The following is a 22819-nucleotide window of genomic DNA, read 5'->3' on the forward strand; positions in this document are numbered from 1 at the left end:
ATCACTGCAGCTAGGCACTGCTGTCAGTTTTGCAGATGATGGTGTGCTTCACATGTCCACAGTGTACTAGTAGCAAATTGTGATTCATTTTCTATGGAGCAAGGGATGAATGTCTGTCAAAATCCACAGGGAAATGCAGCCCTCAAAAAATTTTCATGCTTTGAGAAGTGTGGGGTGGTGGCAGTGAGAGTTCGCATAAGGTGAAGAAAACCTGCATGACAATGATCATTTTGAGAGGCTGTGTTTGTTGTTGACTGACAACAAAGTTTCCTGCATGGATGCAGTGGTGAAAGTGGATTGGCATGTGACCCTAAAGAACACTTCCCATGAGCTTGGCATTTCATACGAAGTGTTTACAACATTATTCATTGCTCCTTAGGGTGCAAGAAGATTTCTTGTTGGTGTGTGCCTAAACAGTTGGATGACATGATGAAAGGCAAGTGAATGGTTGCTTCACTGAATCATCTGCAATGGCGTGCTAAGGAGGGCGACAATTTTCTGGACCACATTGTTACTGGCAATGAAATGCACATACTGTATTTCACACAATCAATGCTGACAGTTATTGTTACACACTGTCACATTTTCAGTCTGCCATCAGGAAGAAGTTCTGAAGGATGCTCTATGCAGACAATACGGTTAGCCTCCACAACAGTGCAATGCCACATGTGGCAATCAGAACTGCCAACAAGCTCTGGTCAGTTCACTGGGAGAGCCTGGACCACCCACCATACAGTATGGATCTTGTTCCTTAACGATTTTCACTTTTTCAGTTCCCTCAAGAAGCTCCTCACAGGACAGCGATTTGCATGCAATGATCAAGCCAAGACAGCAGTCTGACGGCGTTTCTGCAGTCAGTCAGATGAATTCTACCACAGAGGCATTTAGTGCTGCAATGGGACAAATGTCTGAACTGGAGTTGGAACTATGTGGAAAAATAGTAGAGGTACATAGAATTGTATGTATATTTGTAACTACCTGCATGCACCTTATTTTGGCTTTCATAAAAAAAAAGGAGGCAAAGACTTTCTGTTTCCCACTCGTATGAAAGTAATTTGAAAATGTTGCTCCTCAACTACTCACTAAAAGATTTATTGCCAATAAATTAATAGCTTATGTAATACAAAAGAATTACATGATGACTTCTATTGTTCAACTAAATACCGTTTTTATGTTATGTGAACTCATACAAAAATGATCAGCAGGCAGGTATAATTCAATTTTCCAGTAAATTGACTTGTTCTAAATCGTTAGAATATAAACTATCATAATTTGCTGCTTAATAATATTTGTGCTTATGTCAATTAAATGTAACCTAGTAAGTTAGCAAGAAAATTACTACCATGAAAGATAAAAATGCTACTAATTCTTCAGTTACAATAAATAGCTGCTGTTTATCACCTTTCAGGTTAATATTTACATGAATATAGAGGTAATTTAAAAGAAGATAGATAACTACATCTACAACAATGAAGGCCTGTTTGCAATACACTACCTATTATCTCACAGTTTTAGAATGTATACTAATATTTGCCATGGAGTTAAGAAAAACTTCCAGTCCACAATCTAGATAATTTTTAAGGGTGAGGTATTGGATTAATAGGAATCCCCAACATCTTGCTTTGGTTAGATAGGAGCTACAGCTACTACTACTTGTTGCAGACCTTTTCACCAGACTAATTAACTCCACTCTGAATCCTAGGCATGGATACAAAGTCTACATGAAAATCATTTTTGTCTTGTATTGTGTCTGTGAAAATAACAGTTCAGCTGATACCGATTTTTATGTTCAGCAACAAATGTTATTAAGGAGAAAATTTACTGGGGAAGTACTGTGGAGCCACCGTCAGCTGTACAGCAATTTGTGCACACTGAGTTGTTTAGCGCCACTGTCACACTTATGTAGATACTGAAGTGGCAACAAAGCACACTCTAATGTGTAAGATGCTACTTTTATTTTTCTTCCCTTTTCATAGTATTAATTTTGAGCCACCATGGACCCGATGTTACTGCAATGCTGGCAGGAGCAGTTGTGGCTATAGAAGGAGCAGCAGCAGCAAGAGCAGATCCAGGTGCCGATAAACGAGAATGCAGAATTGCTTTACTCCCATGCCAACTAGTTGACAGGCTAGGCTCCTGCTGGACTGGTTTCTTCCCTGCCCCCAATGCAGTTTGCCGATTATGATGAGTCTACTGGAAGGTAGAAAAATTATCTGCATCAATTCTTGCTGCACTGCCAGGTGAGGCGTACTGCCTATCTAGTTGATAATGCCATCTTGTTATTCTCCAGCTGAGTGGAATTATATGAAGTTGTGCACAGTTTGATGCCCTCCACTAAGCCCAAAGAACTACCCTTTGACAAACTTTGTTGGTGGTTTACACAATATTTTGGGCATCAAACCCATGTGGTGGCAGCTCGTTTGCAGTTTAATCGGTACCACAAGCACCCCGGGCAATCGATGTGGTATGGGTCACCATTTTGTGGAGTCTCTCACACAAGTGTATTTTTGAGTGTCCCAAATGCACTAACTTGTATGCAGGCTAGCTAAATTTGGAATATGACTGTCCAGTTAGCACCTGACGCTGAAGTTCAAACTAGGGTGTTGACCTCGACTGACCCTTCTTTAGCTGACTTTGCTGAATTCGAAGAATCATATGAGCTTATGGCAGCAGCAAGGGACTTCATCTTCATCATCATCATCATCATCATCGTTTTCTAATTCCTGAGTGTGGTGTACAAACACTCGCCATCTCCTTCGGTTTTGATACATCTTCTGTTCCAGGACAACTTCCCATTTGTGGGCAAGGGACATTCTTTCCAATAATTGGCTGGTGGAACAATCAGATGTGCATGGTAAACAGCCCCCAGTCCCCATGGGGAACCCCAGATGGTTTTCCTTCCCGCTGAGTCAATGTACACTATGTGATCAAAACTATCCGGACACCTGGCTGAAAATGACTTACAAGTTCGTGGCGCCTTCCATCGGTAATGCTGGAATTCAATGCGGTGTTGGCCCACCCCTTGCCTTGATTACAGCTTCCACTCTCACAGGCACACATTCAATCAGGTGCTGGAAGGTTTCTTGGGAAATGGCAGCCCATTCTTCACATAGTGTTGCACTGAGGAGAGGTATCAATGCTGGTCGGTGAGGCCTGGCACGAAGTCAGAGTTCCAAAACATCCCAAAGGTGTTCTACAGGATTCAGGTCAGGATTCTGTGCAGGCCAATCCATTACAGGGATGTTATTGTCATGTATCCACTCCACTGCAGGCCGTGCATTATGAACAGGTACTCGATCGTGTTGAAAGATGCAATCGCCACCCCCAAAGTGCTCTTCAACAGTAGGAAGCAAGAAGGTGCTTAAAACGTCAATGTAGACCTGTGCTGTGACTGTGCTATGAAAAACAATGAGGGGTGCAAGCCCCCTCCATGAAAAACACAAACGCACTACAACACCTCCACCTCCAAATTTTACTGTTGGCACTACACACGCGGGCAGATGACGTTCACCGGCCATTCACCATACCCACACGCTGCCATTGGATCACCACATTGTGTACCACGATTTGTCATTCCACACAATGTTTTTCCACTGTTTAATCGTCCCATGTTTACACTCCTTACACCAAGCGAGGAATCGTTTAGCATTTACTGGCACGATGTGTGCCTTATGAGCAGCCGCTTGACCATGAAATCCAAGTTTTCTCACCTCCCACATAACTGTCATAAAACTTGCAGTGGATCTTGATGCAGTTTGGAATTCCTGTGCATGGTCAGGATAGATGTCTGCTTATTACACGTTACGACCCTCTTCAACTGTCGGCAGTCTCTGTTAGTCAACAGACGAGGTCGACCTGTATGCTTTTGTGCTGTACGTGTCCCTCCATGTTTCCACTTCACTTCACTATCACATTGGAAACAGTGGACCTAGGGATTGTTTGGAGTGTGGAAATCTCACATGCAGACGTGTGACACAAGTGACACACAATCATCTGACCACGTTTGAAGCCCATAAGTTCCGCGGAGCTCCCCATACTGCTCTCTCACGATGTCTAATGACTACTGAGGTCACTGATATGGAGTAGCTGGCAGTAGGTGTCAGCACAATGCACCTAATATGAAAAAACATACGTTTTTGGGGATGTCTGGACACTTTTGATCACGAAGTGTATGCTGATGATTCTGGTGCAATGGCATTGTGGCAATCCCTGTCTTTGCCTGCATCAATCCTGGCATCATAATTCCCACCTGTGGCATTTTTTGGGTCCTCAAAATCACTCTACTTCCACTCATAGGGTGAGCTAGCAGACCTGCCCTGACTGTTTTCCACTTAGTAAGTGTATGTGACAGTCGGGGCACGCCATGGATTGATCAACGGAAGCCCTGTGTTTTCAATGGACTGTGGGGCTGTTTACAATGCCCTGCATGTCACCCCAGCATAGTTTGCTGACTTTGGTAGTGGAGGGTGAGCAGTTGAATTTCAAGTGGACACAGGAGCAACAGTTCATCTCATTAACATAGATACGTACAGGCTCTTTGCCTGCGCAGTGCTGTAAGGGCCACTATGTCAAGTTATTTCTTATGGTAGACAGTGTTTGAGGGGTTAATTCTCCATTTCACCATGTTATAAGAATGTGGAATGGCGACTTAGTGTATTTAAGCAAGTCTGGAGCACACTTTTTTTTGTACCATATGCAATATTCAATTTTGGGGTGCACATAAGATTCAGTGACACATTACATTCAAGTACAAACTTCAATCCGTCATTCACCAGCAATGCCACTGAAATTTAGATACTGTTCCCCAATGCATTGTTGTAATACTCACTTCATGCACACACAAGCACCACCTCCAGCATCTCTGGCCCAAGCCGCTGGAGTTGCCAGTCGTGTGTGCATGAGGTGTGCTTGCTTGTGTGTGTATGTTTCTTTACTGACGAAGACTGTGGCCGAAAGCCACATGTGTGTGTCTTTTAATCACACCTGTCTGCAACTTGAAGTGTCTTCTTCATGGTAAGTAGCACTCTATCTTTTCCTACATTGTTGATATTCCTACCTGGAGTTACCATTGTTTGATCAACTTCAGTACATTATTGTTGGCCAACTAAGACACTGTGTGTTTGCATTAGATAGACACAAAATGGAAGGCTACTTTCAAGCATATAGTAATTCTTTACGCTGAAAAATGTTGTTAACAGGAGGGCAGGACAAGAGTTCAATGTAGTTGAGAGTAATGTTCACTAATGGAAGAAACAGATATTGGCACTACTACTAATAGAAAAAAATTCACTGGCCCTTGCAAAGAGGGACACCCTGATGTTGAAGTAAAAGTTTTGAAATTCATCCACGAAAGGAGAAGGAATGGGCAATCTGTTCCTAGTGAGACCATATGAAATAAAGCAGAAGGGAAGCTGCAGTTCTTAATATACGTTAGCAAAACCTGCCCCATGCATCCCCCCACAACCACCTACTCCAGTCCTGCTACTGGTAAAACATACACAATTCAAGGCAGGGCCACATGTGAAACAACACATGTCATTTATCAGCTGACATGCCTGCACTGCACAGCCTTTTACATCAGTATGATGACAACTAAACTGCCTGAGCGCATGAATGGGCACAGACGAACTGTCCGCCTTGGAGATGTCCAATAGTGTAGCAGAGCATGCCATCCAGAACAATTCTAGGGACCTAGGAACTTGCTACAACGTAAGTGCCATTTGGCTCCTCCCACCCAACACCAGTCCCTCGGAACTGCGGAGATGGGAACTTGCACTCCAACACATCCTTTCATCCCGCCATCCCCCTGGACTGAACCTACGTTAACCAATCTCACTCCCATTTACTCTTCAGTCTTCTCCTTTTTCCCTCTCCTCTTTAGCCATTCATGCATCTTTTCATCCTACATAGTTGTGTTTATCTTTTTACTATATAGCTCTTTACTTCGGTACGCATCCTCTTTGGTTTGAAGCTGGCAAGTACTTAACAGTATAATATCTTTGGCTTCCCTCTGACAACCATGCCTCCATCCTTGCTACCCTCCCTGTTTACCTTTCCCTGTTGCTTCATAACCTGGGTTGTGAGTGACTGAATCCACTTTCCCTTCTTCCCTTTTTTCTCCTCTCTCCTCCCTGATGGAGGAACAAAGTTCCGAAAGCTAGGAATATAAATTTTCTGTTCTGTTTTGTAAATCTATCGGCTGTACTGAGCTAAGTACTGGCCAGCCCCTCAATCTCTTTGTTAGTATTTGGATTATTTTCTTATTAGCTCAGCCGGGACTTCATTCGTTAGATCTTGCTTGCTCTCTGGAAAGCCAACCTGATACAGTCAACAAATTATGCCCCGTTAAATGAGTCAGGTTTTGACCATAGGTCACTTTCTCAAACACTTCTGAAACAACAGGATTGCATTACGTGTCGTAAGTACAGTGTGCAGTATAAGTACAGAGTAGCAGAACTGTCTAGTCCACATACATTCATACTACCCATGGCATCACCTTTTGGAGACATAATAAGACAAACTTCACAACCAACTTCACTGTATAAAACAAACCTGTTACAATAATACCAACAGTCCTAGGGTAATATCTTCCAAACAATTATTTAAACAGCTAAATATTATACCCTTGACATGCATCAACATACAAAAAAGTGTAACTAATATAAAAAGATACAATGACAATTTCGAAACGAACTCAAATCTTCATTCTTACAACATAAGGATGTGCAAAGACAACCATATAAAAATAGTAAACTGGGCTATAACACAAAAACAAACAAACATTAAGTGTACTAGGTTGTACAACAAACTTCTGGCACAGATAAAATAAATTAAAAAAAAAAAAATCTTCGTTTAAAGCAGCAGTATTCAAATTTTGATGACTAGCTGCTATTATAGTGTAAATGAATATCTGCAATAAACCTGTAGCAAATAACTATATTCATTTACTCTACGTCAATAAGACTTCAAGTGCTTGCTATACTATGCAAGTGTTTTTTGAACAAAATTGTTGGAGTTCAGATTTTATTTGTATGTAAATACCTTTTGCATACATTTTCATAATTGGTCAAAGTTTTATAGGCAATTTCGCATATTATATTGCAAAAGGCACTATGCATCCTCGTATTATGTAGTGTACTGCACACACTAGTATTTTTTATAAGGAGTAAAATAGATCTAAAGGTGGGTTGCTCATCTCTGGTTTTACAATTGAATGTTACTACAGCACATTTAAATATGCTAGGAAATATGCCTTGAGACAATGACTGATTACAAATATAGCTATCAAGTCACCACAAGATTTTAGTCCTTTGCATGAAACACCACTGTAGTGTAGCATTCAAGTATTGACAGTAACATAGATGTCTTTACTGCCTGAGTGACATCAAGTAAATATTTTCAAAATTTTAATATATGTCTGTTTGATTTATTTCCAAATATTTGTGCAATTCTGTTTGTTTCTGTTTCATGGAGAGTTTATGAGTTCGTGACAACTTGGCATCATATGTCACTGTGAATTTTTTGACACTAATGTGTGTTGGTAGTGGTTTTTTATTACATGAATTGTTTTGACTAGTCTACGGGGGAAGGGGGGGGATTAATTATTAAATTTGATGGCCAATGAGACAACATTACTGTCACAGTCATTTCCTCGATGTTATAATATAATGGATATATATATATATATGAGCTCTCTACACAAGTAATTAGAGAAAATATGGAGAAAGGAAGAGTTGCCATATACGTCAAAAGTTATCATTGTGTAAAAAGTATAGAAACAAAAAAGTTTTGTGTAGAGAAACATATAGAAGCATGTGCCTGTGAGCTTAAATTAAATAAAGGCACATTTATAATTGTAACTGTATATAGGTCCCCATCAGGAAATTTTCATCTATTTCTGAAAACTTTGGACTCCTTGTTGTGCTATCTGTCAGACAGGGGGAAGCAAATTATTATTTGTGGGGACTTCAATGTAGATTCTCTGAAAGAAGGTAATAGGAAAAATGACCTTGAAGTATTACTTGGTTCTTTCAATTTGACACCCGTTATTGATTTTCCTACCCAGGTGGTAAAGGACAGCAGCTCACTGATAGATAACTTCTTTATAGACCAAGATAAGTTTAACCAGATAAATGCTCAGCCTGTTGAGAATGGTCTTTCTGATCATGGTGCACAGCTAGTTACAATATATGACATAGTTCCACTCAGCAGTACTAAACAGTCCTCCAAAGTAGTACGTTCAGTCAACGATTTAACAAATGCAAATTTCAGGGAAAGCCTACAGCAGTTAGACTGGGATGAGGTGTACCGTGAACCTGATGCCAATTTAAAATATAATTTATTTCATGACACTTTTGTAAATGCATTTGAAAACTGCTTCCCCAAGAAAATAGTTAAATATACTCTTAAGAAACCATGTAACAAACCATATGTAACAAGCATATAGCTAAGGCAGAATATTCAAAATTTTTAGGTGTGTCCATTGATGAGAGATTAAATTGGAAGAAACACATTGATGATCTGCTGAAACGTTTGAGTTCAGCTACTTATGCAATAAGGGTCATTGCAAATTTTGGTGATAAACATCTTAGTAAATTAGCTTACTATGCCTATTTTCACTCATTGCTTGCATATGGCATCATATTTTGGGGTAATACTAAGGGTAGAAAAATATCTTGTAACCGGAAAAGGGAAATGTATCTGACAGCAAGAAAGAGTAGTGACCCAGAAACTATCAAACATTATAAAAATTGCTGTGTTATATTAAGAAAAGTTATTAAAAAATCCAGAAGTATGTGTATCATGTCTGAAATCAGCAACTCTGATAATAAAATTAAGACAATTTGGAAAGTTATTAAAAGAGAAACAGGTCAACCAAGAGCACAGGAAGACAGTATTACCATCAAATTGAATGAAAACTTTACGAACAAAAGTCAGAAATTGAAAATATTTTTAATAATCATTTTCTAAATGTTGTGGATACAGTAGAATCCAGGTGTTCATTAGACGATGCTAGGCAGTTAATGGAAGAGGCCATACCCATGCAATTAGATACAATTGAAATCTCACCCACTTCTCCCTCTGAAATTAGGAAAATAATAAACTTGCTTAAAAGCAAAAACTCACATGGAATTGATGGCATTTCCAGCAAAATACTAAAAGCTTGTTCTCAACAGATAAGTAAGATTCTCAGCCACCTGTGTAATAGCTCTCTGCAACAGGGCATTTTCCCTGATAGACTGAAATATGCTATTGTTATACTTTTGCATAAAAAAGGGGATGGATCTGATGTCAACAATTACCGTCCAATCTCCCTTCTAACAGCTTTATCCAAAATTTTTGAGAAAGTAATGTATTCAAGAGTAGCTTCACATATCTGTAAAAATGAAGTACTAACAAAATGTCAGTTTGGTTTCCAGAAAGGTTTTTCAACAGAAAATGCCATATATGCTTTCACCAATCAAATTTTGAATGATCTGAATAACCGAACACCACCCATTGGAATTTTTTGTGATCTCTCAAAGGCTTTTGATTGTGTAAATCATGAAATTCTGCTAGACAAGCTCAAGTATTGTGGCATGAGTTGGACAGTGCACAAATGGTTTAAATCGTACCTAACTGGAAGAGTGCAGAAAGTTGAAATAACCAGTTCTCATAATATGCAAAGATCAGCACATTCCTCAAACTGGGGAACTATCAAGAATGGGGCTCCACAAGGGTCGGTCTTGGGTCCTTTGTTGTTCTTAATATATATTAATGACTTGCCATTCTATATTCATGAAGAGGCAAAGTTAGTTCTCTTTGCTGATGATACAAGTATAGTAATCACACCTGACAAACAAGTATTAACTGATGAAATTGTCAGTAATGTCTTTCAGAAAATTACTAAGTGGTTCCTTGTAAACGGACTCTCACTGAATTTTGATAAGACACAGTACATACAGTTCCGTACAATAAATGGTATGACGCCATTAATAAATATAGACCTTAATCAGAAGCATATAGCTAAGGTAGAATATTCAAAATTTTTAGGTGTGTCCATTGATGAGAGATTAAATTGGAAGAAACACATTGATGATCTGCTGAAACGTTTGAGTTTAGCTACTTATGCAATAAGGGTCATTGCAAATTTTGGTGATAAACATCTTAGTAAATTAGCTTACTACGCCTATTTTCACTCACTGCTTGCATATGGCATCATATTTTGGGGTAATTCATCACTGAGGAATAAAGTATTTATTGCACAAAAGCGTGTAATCAGAATAATAGCTGGAGTCCACCCAAGATCATCCTGCAGACATTTATTTAAGGATCTAGGGATATTCACAGTAGCTTCTCAGTATATATACTCTCTTATGAAATTTGTTATTAACAACCAAACCCAATTCAAAAGTAATAGCTGTGTGCATAATTACAATACTAGGAGAATGGATGATCTTCACTATTCAAGATTAAATCTAACTTTGGCACAGAAAGGGGTGAATTATACCGCCACTAAAGTCTTTGGCCACTTATCAAATAGTATCAAAAGTCTGACAGATAACCAACAAGTATTTAAGAAGAAATTAAAAGAATTTCTGAATGACAACTCCTTCTACTCCATAGAGGAATTTTTAGATATAAATTAAGAAAAAAAGAAAAAAAATATTTAAAAAAATTAAAAAAAAAAGTTGTTACATTAACTTCATTATGTTGTTAAATTAACTTAATTTTGTCATGTATTGGAAAATTTGACTTGTTTCACATCATTACGTAATATCGTATTCATGATCCATGGAACTAGTATTAATCTAATCTAATCTATTTGGATTACCAGGTTTCTTTCTTCCTCTTTAGCAACATTTCAAATTGTTTTTCGTCTATTCTTGAAGCATTATATTTTGTGAATAGTGCAAGCATTTTCATTTTTAATAATAGACCAGAGGATTTTATATCGATGGTGGTAATGGGATTGCAAGAATTTCTTACAACTTTTGCCCTCACTTAGGGTTGTTGAAATTTTTAATCCTACTGAGATATTTATTTATTATTTAAACACATAGTGAAAACATCATGCCACTGTTGTTACTTACACGTTTTGGAATGATTGAAATACAAATTTTAGTTACACATGGGAAAATGCAGTCATCTACAAAGCAGATTGCTTATACATCATTTGTATGTCTCATCTCAGAATACTGCTTACGCGTGTGGGACCCACACCATATAGGAGTAACGTGAGATATTGAACATACACAGAATTATAGCACATATGGTCACAGGTCTGTTTGACCCATGGGAGAGCACTGTGGGGATGTTGAAGAACTAGAATTGGCAGATACCTGAAGATAGACGCCAGTCATCAGATTAGGTTAGACTAGGTGCACTGCCTATGCACTAGGTTTCAAGAACCAGCGTTAAGTGAAGAATCTAACAGTATTCTTCAGCCCCCGATGTATCACTCACAGTAAGACATCTTAGCCTTGCGATTTGATTAGTGGCCAGAGTGACGAATGGTAGCTAAGGTGTGTGCCAAGTGATACAATAAAATAAGCTGAGCACCCAAATAGTTAAGAATATTGAACTGATACCAGGAAGCGATAGTGTGTGTGAATAAATTTATTTGTTGTTGAGGCTGGAGTGCCAAACCATTAATGTTATTGTTAGAAGAATATGAAAATAGCCTAAGTGCAGTTTAGAAACTATAATATATGTTTGTGTTTATATGTGTGATGAAGAATAACTTATACCAAACAATGGAAAATCCAGGATGGAATGTAACAATATTGTGAAAACGAAAGTTGCCACTCACCATATATTGGAGATGCTGAGTCGCAGATAGGCACAACATAAAGACTATAACAAATAAAGCTTTTGGCCAGTAAGGCCTTCGTCAAAAAGAGAATACACACACGCACACACAACAAACAAATGCAACTGCAGTCTAAGGCAACTGTAGCCACAGTGTGTTGTCTGTGGGTTTCTGTCCTGCTCTATTACTCTATCGTAAGTTTCAGGTTATGGTTTGCCTCAGTATGACTTTCAATGTTGAGGAAAAGAAATTAATGTTGGTTAACAAATTGTTTTAAAGAGTATTTGGTAACAAATGATGTTCAATAGTTTTCCCCAGCCCATCCTCTAGGACTTGTCAGTTGGCATCCTCCTAAGACACAATTGCTTGTTACCTGTATCAGTTGAGTTGCTAGAGCATGGTTGTTACATTCTAGTCCTACCCTCCTTCCACTGAACATCATTTGTTTTTCTTGTATTTTTTTTTATTTTCTCGTTTATTTTATTACTTAGTGTTGCATGGAAATTGTTTGGTCCTGATTATTGTTTCAGGTACTCTATGAAACTGGAATCTCATGCCATAATCAGAGTGAGAACCCTCAAGAAGGAGCAGCTTAAGCACAAATTGTGAGGATGGGGCCAAAGTGAGGATGGCGGCATCAGTGAGCTACATGTGCATCTCCGTGCAGCAGTCATGATTCCCTTGCACATCACAGAGGAGCGTGTAGGCCACATTAATATTGCACTAGCAAGTTTCTCCATTTCCCTGGTAGAGTTAGAGAAGAATGTCGAATCCTTGTCCGACACTACACCCTCTTGCCTGCAAATTTATCACTTACAAGTGCAGATTGCTCATTTGTCCAATCAAGTGGAGGACTTGAGATCTGTGGTTTCCGATGTTCCCTCTAGGGCTAAGGTAGATGAATTATTTCTCATGGTAACATCCATGCAAAGAAAGCTAAGTGCCTTATAACGGGACCAATGGTCCTGAGAGGGAGAGGGGAGTGGCCCTGCAGAGGAATATCCAGGGGAAACTCACAGCCCCAATGAAAAAAATATGCCTAATGAGGTGGTGTATTTTGCAATACTTCCCAATCCATTTCATAGCATGATTAAGGGTATAGATTATCTTGTCATGGATACTGCAAACCAGTTAGTGAAATTTTTGTGGTTCTCTGTAAACTTAGAGGAGCAAGTCACTGTATTTAAGCTATCTTGGAATTTAATTTTTCAAATCATTTACACACTCATGTACGTGTTTGTTAGTTGAAATTGTTTGGCCTGGTCCACAGGGGTGATTTGCATAAGTTACGCTTCATGGTCGTTCAGCAATGTCTGTCTGCTTGATTCAGGAACAAGTTAATTCAGAAATATTTGTTTCACATCCAGCAGGTTGGAGAACCTCTTACTGATTACATGTGTGAAGTGCATATCTGCCGCACTTGCATTCGAAATGCAACTTTCAGAGGCAGGAGTAGTTGCTAGCATTGTGCAGGGCACCAATTCAAAGAATCACTCTCAGGTTTTGTTTTTGTAAAGGCCTACCACACATCAAGATTTAGATCATCTGGTTTCTGATTCGTTGGGGTTACTACACCTGAGTACATTAGGAAACCCAGGCGTCCTCCGGGCAATAGGATTACTGTTACAACTAACATCACTTGCAGTAAGGGGTGGTGTTTCCATTACAGGGAGCTGGGGCATTTTGCCCACCGGCGATTGACCTCCTTCTGTGCGGATGCAGACACTTTGCCTGAACTCTTATGGGACTCAGTAGGACTGTCTGCTGCGAGTAATGAGTGTAATGGGCAGGGGCACTATGACTGTAGTGTGTGGACATTAAGTTGAGAATGTGGGTCTCACGGGGAGTGTGCAAGGGATAAATCCATGCAGTCCCACTATCCTCTGTGCCCTCGGTGGCTCAGGTGGATAGAGCATCTGCCATGTAAGCAGGAGATCCTGGGTTCGAGTTCTGGTCGGATCACACATTTTCAAACTGTCCCCGTTGATGTATATCAATGCCTGTCGGCAGCTTAGGGTCTTGATTTAATTGTCATTTCATTCTAGAGAGTTGCATGGTCACCGATGTTATCTGTTCTTTCGGACATGTCCAAAAGAACAAATACCATCTTCATATACCCCAAATTTTGATTTATCCTTTATTTTACAAACTGATGCTTCAAATTTGGAAATAGCAGATGTGTTGCTGCCCAAACAGGATGGGTGGCATGCCCTATCGCTTGTGTGTCATATGCTTTAATGACCATAGAGGCCAAATATTTGACCTATGATCTTAAGGTACTTGCTGTCCTAGATAGTACTGAAAATTTTAAGTTCTACCTACAGTACCATCAGTTTACTTTACGAACTGACAACCAGGCTCTTTCATGGTCATGGGACACCCCTGTCATAAATGGCATAGTGCAATGTGGTCGGTGCACATTTCTGCATTTAAGTTCTCATCACTGTTGTGCTAAGCCCTATGTTTGACTTGGGTTATGAGGAAACTTTGGTTCCACGAGTGTCTGACGAGGGAGCTACTATTAGGGCAAGTCTTGGTGGATGTGCCTGAGTTTGGTGATGTTGTGCAACAACATGATTCTGACCCAGAGTTGTTATATATTAAACAGTCTCTTCATTGTGGGGAGGAAGTGCGTGGCTACTAGATTCAAAAAAAGGAATTTTGTGTTCACAATCCAAGAGTGGTGGTAAGTGGAAAATTTGTTTGCCTTGGGATCTCAGTATATTTAATATTACCATCAGTTTCTGTTAAGTGGACATTTAGGCACTTATAAAAATCATACACAAGATTAAACAACTTGTGATGTGCCCTCACTTTACAAAGATTTAAGGAGAATGGTTGGATAGTGCAAAATGTCCTATGGAATGTATTTTCATTGATTATGTCAGCCCCCTTCCCTGGACTCAGATGGGTTACCGCTATATTTTTGTAGCAGTGGATGCCTTCTCACGTTTTTTATGGTTGATGCTGAGCATGAGGGGGGGTAACTGCAGGGGCCATCACTAAACATGTTATTAAAATCATTTCTCTCTTTGGTCCTCCTGTCATTTTCATCATTGAGAACGCCCCAGCCTTTGTGTGTCATGAAATCCGCTGGATTTGTTTTCGGCATGCAACTACCATTGCCTATTACCCTCAACCATCTTTTGCAGAAAGGGTTAACAGGAACTCGAAGGCTGCTCTTATTACTTACCACTCAGACGCTCTGTCAAAATGAGTATGTTCCCTCCCACAGTTGAATTTTGCCTCTAATACAGCAAGGCATGAAGCTCATCAAGTCGTACAAGCATCCATAATGTTTGTCCATCACATAAATTTGCCACTGTCCAACTTGAGAGAAATAGCAGCCTTGCTTCCTGATCAGACTACTCATGAGGTTCTTAGGGATAACTGATAGAGACCGAGAGCAGACACTGCTAGGGCCCATCAAAGGCTAATGATGTGCTTCAACTACAGATGCCAGCCTGCCACTTTTAAGGTGGTGACATGGTCTCCATTCATAACATTGGAGGTCACGAGGAAGGAGGAAATGTATCCAGTAAGTTTATGACATGTTTTGTGGGTCTGTGCCATATCCTGTGGTAGTCCACTCTCTAGTCACAATGTGAGTGAAGGATGAGGCATCGACCAGATGCAAAGGGTACATGTAAGTCAGGTTAAGCTTGCTGAACTCTCCAGGTGTTCAGTTTACGTGGGAGAGGCTGAGCCATGCACCAAGTTCAATACCACGTACCCGGCATGTTGAGCACATTCTTTGCTGATTACAAGGTCTCTTGTGTAAAAGAGGAAGTGGGCTGTGTAAAAAGGAAAGGTGCCGGTAGGGACTTGGAAGTTATGGTGGATAGTGTGTCCAGTGGAACATAGGGGGCTTCCTGGAGAGCAATTGGTCGGCACTGCTGGTGCACCGTTTTTCTGGTGCGAGCAATGGCAGTCGGCATTCTCCATGTATGACAGTGTGGCTGCTGTGGCAGTGTGGCTGCTGATGTGCCATGCTGGGCCAGCCAAATCCTGCTCCAGCTGTACTAGTTTGCACAGTAATTGAGTTCTTCCTACGGAATTTGGTGTTAGTCAGTGAAGCTCTCCAGTCATTTCCCCTTCTGCATTAGGTGACCAGAATGCCTTCACCACAGGATTTTACTGGGTACTGGGTCAGTACCTTCTTCAGGTTCCTTGGCTGAGAGGAAAGAGCCCGGTTGTCCTCCCTCAAGTATATGGTTGGCATCATATGTTCTCCACAGAATTGTCACCGATGCTGATGTTGGTTGTGTTCGAAGCAGCTCAGCACTGGTCTTCTGCTTGATTTTTCAATTTTTTTTAGTTGTACTGCACTCCTACATTTTCTGTTTAATGTGATTTTGAAGTGGTTTGTGGCATGTGTTCAGCAGTCTCCCATGGGGAAATTAGCTTCTTTCTAGAGTAAATGTTTTTAAAAAGAACTTGGGAACTTATTTTAAGTAAAATTCTGACTGTTGTTTTGGTGACTAAATCTTAAGGCCTAGAGGCCTATGCCAAATTCTGTGTCACATTTTGTCACTACGTTGGTCTTAAGAGAAGAGATCCACTTTATTTAGTGGCAGTGACTGATTTCTTGCAGCCAATAAGTTTTTTTTCCCTCTTAGGTACCATAACAGCCTTTATGAGAAATAATTGAAATATTTTATGTAATGCTTAATGATGTTTGCCTCTGTTAAATTGTATCTAAAACGTGCTAAAAGCAATTCCATGAGGACAATTAAATTTTTGACAACCTCTGATTTGATCATTAAGCTAATAAAAGGACTTTTGTACACCTTCGGTTGTGGGTACTAGTTTGAAGGCTCCTTCTGCATTTATTTATTAAGATTGTGGTTTTATTTGTTCTACACTTAAGATACTAATAATTTTTTATCCTTGGCCAGCAGTGATTCTGGCTTATAGTGTATACCTCAATTAAACCTGTTAACTTTAACTAGAACTGCAGTACAAGTTAACATTCACCAAAGGCTCTGGTTTTATCTAACCTGTTCACTGCTTGAGAGAGCTTTGCTGTGCACTACCTATTCTCTCTTGGCTTATTGTTACCAGGGGGCTGGGTCCAGAGGTCTACATCTGGGGTCTTTGTGTCGTCTGTGGGTTTCTGCCGCTCTATTACTCTATTGTAATTTACAGATTATGGTGTGCTTTGGCATGACATTCAATGTAAATTATTTTTATGTAATGTTTTGATGAATCGTATTTTTTCAATGAAAAAACTTTAAAGAATATCCAAACTGTTTTGCTTCTGGTATTTCACATTTAATGCATTTTCTTATAGCTGAAAGCTCAAGTTTAATCATTAATGTGTTTTTTAACTTGAGCCTTGTAAACTGTTGCTGTTCAGAAAAAGGAATTATTGTTGATTAATAAATTGTTTTAAAGAGTGCTTGGTGACAAATGATGTTCAACAGTTTTCCCCCGCCCTTATACAAGGACCTGTTGATTGGTGTCCTCCTAAGATATAAGTGCTTATTACCTAATCAGCCTTCTCTGAAAACTACCTAGAACAGATAGTTCAGAAAACCCCTTATGGTGGAAATGTACTGGATCTAATGGCAACAAACTGATCTGACCTCTTTGAGGATGTCTACATCAATACTGGTGTAAATCATAATGATGTGCTTGTGGGAACAATAATTAGCAAAGCACAAACGACAATTAAAACAAGTAGAAAGACATACAGAGTGTTCTGCTAAATGTGTTTGCTTGCCTCTGTAAGTTATGAAGTAATAGGCGACGGAAATATTCATGAATGGAGGGCTCCATGTGGTTCCCAAGTGGAAATATTTATTGCAATAGGTCACCATAAGAAATATTACACTGTCTGCGGAACTATGAATATAGTTTATTGTGTTACTATCCAAAGAGTTACAGCAAAATGATAAAATTTTTCAAATGGAAAAATAGTTGTTTCTATCATGCATTGGAATCAGTAACACCAGCTGTGTATACATCAATTTAAATTACATTCCTATCACTTTTAGTTTGGGAGCAACAACCCTTCAAAGTTTCAGGGGCAGATACCACATGCTGTACATAATACATGGCTGTGTGGTGGGTGATGGATGTTCTGGCAGTGGGAAGTTGATTTAAATGAGATGTTCAAATGTGTGTCCACGTTCCTGAATGCACAATGCAATGCGCCTTCTAAAGGATTTGCAGATGAGATGTAACATCGCTGGTGTCAAGGAGCAACATGTGTCCCCGATGCACCGTTTTACATCATCTGGGGATGTGGGCTCAGTGACATAAACACGTTCCTTTAGATATCCTCACAAAAAGAAATCTAATGTGTTAAATCGGGTGACCTTGCAGGCCATGAATGGGGACCATAGTGCCCCAACCACCTTCCTGCAAACCTGTTGTTTAGTTCTTCCACAACAGCACATGCAGAATGGGCTGGGTGACCATCGTGCTGCATCCATATACAGACTCTCGTGTGTAGACACGCAAGTTCAAGGAGACCACCCAAACTGTAGACTATAAATGTGCGATATAACTCACCTGTCAGTGTACCTGGGAAGTAGTGTGGACTGATGATTTCATCCCCAAGGATTCCACACCACACATTAATAGACCACCAACATTGACGGTCACCAGGTTGTACCCACCGAGGATTGTCTGTGGCCCAGTAGTGCATGTTATGGTGATTCACTGTACCATAATTTGTGAATATGGACTCATCAGAGAACATAACACCTTGTAAAGACTCCAGCGTGAAATTATTCATGGCCCATTCACAGAATGTAACTCTCACACGGAAATCATTCCCATGCAGTTCCTGGGTCAGTGGCAGGTGGTACGGATGAAACCTGTGGCCGTGTACTATACGCCACACAGATGTGAGACTGACACCAGTGACTGCAGCAATGGTTCGTAAGCTGACATGAGGATCATGGTGTACTGCAGCTAAAACCAACACCTCCGTCTTCTCACTTCTTGCAGTTCTTCATCTGTTACTGCGGCGCATTACTAAGCTGCCTGTTTCCTGCAGTCATTGTTCGGCACATAAGAATGTAATGTTTGCTGGAGCTCTTCACCTAGGATATCTCACGGCGTACGCCATGGCTGCTTCAGTGGCATCGTGTTGGCACTCGCTGAGCATCAGCAACATGTCAATGCACTCGTTGTTTGTGTATGCCAACTTCATCTGATGTCAGTAACTGTGGTATATTGAGCCCAATTTGTTTGTGTGGCTTGAACTGTTAGGTATACAGCTGTGTGCGGCGACAGTTGGCAGTCTAAAAGCGCATCAAGGAAGCTTCTCGCTCCATGACACCGGCGATGTTACAACTCGGCCGCACCACATTCAGAAGGCGCATTGTGTTCTGCACAGCGTGTGTGGTATCTACCACTGAAACTTTGAAGGGTTATAGCTCCCAAACTAAAGGTGATAGGAATGTAATTTAAATTGATGTGAACACAGCTGGTGTTACTGATTCAAGTTCATGATAGAAACAACTATTGTTACATTTAAAAAATTTTATCTTTTTGCTGTAACTCTTTGGATGATAACACAATAAACTATGTTCATAGCTCTGCAGACAGTATAACGTTTCTTGTGGTGACCTACCACAATAAATATTTCCGTCGCCTATTACTTCATAACTTACAGAGGCAAACACATTTAGTGAAACACCCTGTATATGTTCAGTACACTAGATAAAACAGCAGTAGTGTCATATCTCAATGAGGATCTTCAAACTCAGTACAGAGCAGGGCATAGGAACTGTGGCTCAAGTTTAACATAATAGTTAACCATGCACTGGATAGATATGTATGCAGTAGAGCACTCTGTAATGGGAGAGATCCTCCTTAGTATATAGTCACTGTAAAGAAACTTCTAAAGAAACAGAGGCAACTGCAGAATAGGGGTAAAATGAAGCACAGAACTGTAGATAGAGAGATGCTGAATGACACACATTTGGCTGTCAATAAGCCTTCAATAACAACCATAATAAAACATTGTCAAATGGTCCTTCACACATAGAAGAAATTCTGATTGCATGTACCGGTTGTTAGTGGCACCAAAGTTGGTGTCCAGTCACTCATGAATGTGACAGGAATTGAAAATGAGGGCAGCAAAGCAAAAGCTGAAATGGTTAATTCTGTTTCCAAATATTCCTTTACAAGGAAAATTACCCCAGTTTAATCCTCACACCACTGAAAATATGAGTGAAATAAGTGTTAGTGTCACTGGCATTGAGAAACAGCTGAAATCATTAAAACTGAACAAAGCTCCAGAGCTGATGAAAACACTATCAGACTCTATACTGAAATTGCAGCTGAGTCAGGCCCTCTTCTGACTATAATCTATCATAGAACACTGTAACAAAAAATGGTGCCCAGTAGTTGGGTGAAAATGCAGGCCACACCTATTTACAAGAAGCATAGTAGAAGTGATCCACAAAACTACAGTGTAACATCCTTAACATAGATTTGTTTTAGAATCTTAGAACATATTCTGACCTCAAACATAATGAGGTACCTCTAACACAATGACCTCCTCCATGCCAACCAGCATGGATTCCGAAAACATCAAACATGCGAAAACCAACTCACACTGTTCTCATGTGACATATTGAAAGCTTTGGATCAAGAATGTCGGGTAGATGCAGTTTTTCTTGATTTCTGAAAAGGACTTGACTCAGTATCACATTTATGCCTAAACTCTACAGCATGGTCACATGGAATGTCAAGTGAAACTTGTGACTGGACTGAGGATTTTTTGGTAGGGAGGACGCAGCATGTTATCTTGTATGGAGAGTCATTGTCAAATGTGCACTTCGGATGTGCCCCAGGGAAATGTGTTAGGACCCTTGCTGCTCATGCTGTATATATTCATGACTTTGTGCACAATATTAATAGTAACATCAGACATTTTGAATATGATGAAGTTATCCACAATGAAGTACTGTCTGAAAGAAGCTGCATAAATATTCAGTGAGATCTTGATAAGATTTCGAAGTGGTGCAAAAGTTGGTAACTTGCTTTAAATTTTCAAGAATGTAAAATTGTGCACTCACAAAATGAAAAAAAAAAAAAAACCGTAGTATTATATGACTATAATATCAATAAGTCACAGTAGGAACAGGCCTACTCATATAAATATCTGGTTATAACACTTTGTAGGGATATGAAATGGAATTATCACATGGGGTCAGTCATGGGTAAAGCAGGTGGTAGACTTCAGTTTATTGGTAGAATACTGAGGAAATGCAATCTGTCCGCAAAGAAGACTGCTTACAAAACACTCATGCAACCTTTTCTAGAATATTGCTCGAGAGTGTGGGACTGGTGCAAAACAGGAGTAACAGGGGATATTGAACATGTGCAGAGAAGTGCAGCACGAATGATCAGAGGCTTGTCTGATCCATGGGAGAGTGTCACAGAGACGCTGATGAAACTAAAATGGCAAACTCTTGAAGACAGACATACCGTAAACTATCCCAAGCCAACCTACTTTCAAACACTGCTTTAAATGATGATTTTAGGATTATGCTACAATCCCTTATGTATCATATAGGCATAATGATGAGAAAATTAGATTAATTACAGCATACACAGAGGCATTCAAATGATCATTCTTCCTGTGCTGCATATGTGAATGGAATGGGAAGAAACCCTAATGACTGATACAATGAGATGTCCATCTTCCATAATTTCACAGTGGTTTGCAGAGTATAGATGTATATGTTTGGAATAAGAGTATCTTTTATAAACTGTATTGAAAAGATCATAAAGAGATAACGCATTTAATGATGAAAACTGGACATAAACTAGAGATAAAAAAACATCTGCAAAGCTGGTGACAGTTGCTTTATTAGAGTTTATTCATTGTAAGTACACAATTAGTTTGTCATTTTTCTCAAACACTGGCTTTCTAAATTTACAAAGCAGTGTTTCAGAAGAACAAAGTTGCCTCTCTTCAAAAGATTCCACTTAAATTCTATGAAAATATGTTTCAGAAGAACAAAGTTGCCTCTCTTCAAAAGATTCCACTTAAATTCTATGAAAATATGTACTAGACCTGTTCTGATTTGCAACATATCTAGTGATGTGTTCCTCAATCTGACTGATGTTTACTGTCATGCATATTTAATAATGACTAACATGCAGAATCAGTACTCTACAATTGGTTACACTAGCATCCAGTATGCAATTCCTTTTAAAGATGTGCTATATTTTTCCCAGAACCCTACCAATGAAACTAAGTCCTGCACTTCTCTTTCAAATACTGGTTTCACATGTTCATACCATTTCATTTTGTCTCAACATTATTGCTTTTAAGTATTTAAGCACTGTGGCAGGCTAGAGAAATTCATTACAGAATATTATAACTGTTTTCAGTATGGAATTATGTCATTTTGTCAAGGGAGTTATCTTGCATTTATTTAGGTTTTGATAGTTGCCAGTCAGTACACCAAGTAGAAATACTGTTCTGTGTTTTCTTACAATCATCCAGTGACAGTCCTTTCTAACAGACAACATCAGTCAATACTCTAAAAGTGCTGCTGACTTTATCTGAGAAATCATTTATATGTACTGAGTTACTGGTGCTCCTATAAGGGGCAGTCAAATAAAAACAAGACAGATGGAAAAAGTTGTTAAACTGTTTAATACTTCAAAAGTAATTGCCATAACTGTTAATACATCCATCCCAATGTGATATAAGATAGTCAGTGCCTTTATGGAAAAACATTTGCAGTTGCCTATGGAACCACAATCAGGAATGCATCTCTTCGCCTGAAGTAAATTGATGGCAATGAATGTCTTTCTTCAGGGTTCCATGGAAATTGCATGGAGAAAGATCAGGACTGTATGGAGGATATGTAGGGCTTCCCAGCAAAACATTTGCAGTGTAGTTGAAACAACCTTGGCAACATGTGAGCTGGCATTATCCTGCAACATAATAATGCTGTCTTCTGACCTACTGTTCATTGACTTCCTGGGACACAGCGCCACAAATAACACACTGCAGGCACTATGCAAAAATTAAAGCATTCCATCAAG

At 39.6% G+C, this 22819-nt stretch overlaps 1 protein-coding gene across 1 annotated transcript in view; it reads right to left on the reverse strand.

Annotated features, from left to right (window-relative positions):
- Positions 1-22819, reverse strand: part of LOC124594870 (diacylglycerol kinase eta) — a 563158-nt gene that overhangs the window by 121585 nt on the left and 418754 nt on the right. The gene's annotated exons all lie outside the window — the stretch shown is intronic.

Source organism: Schistocerca americana, chromosome 2 (assembly GCF_021461395.2).
Source record: "Schistocerca americana isolate TAMUIC-IGC-003095 chromosome 2, iqSchAmer2.1, whole genome shotgun sequence".
Taxonomy (NCBI): Eukaryota; Metazoa; Arthropoda; class Insecta; order Orthoptera; family Acrididae; genus Schistocerca; species Schistocerca americana.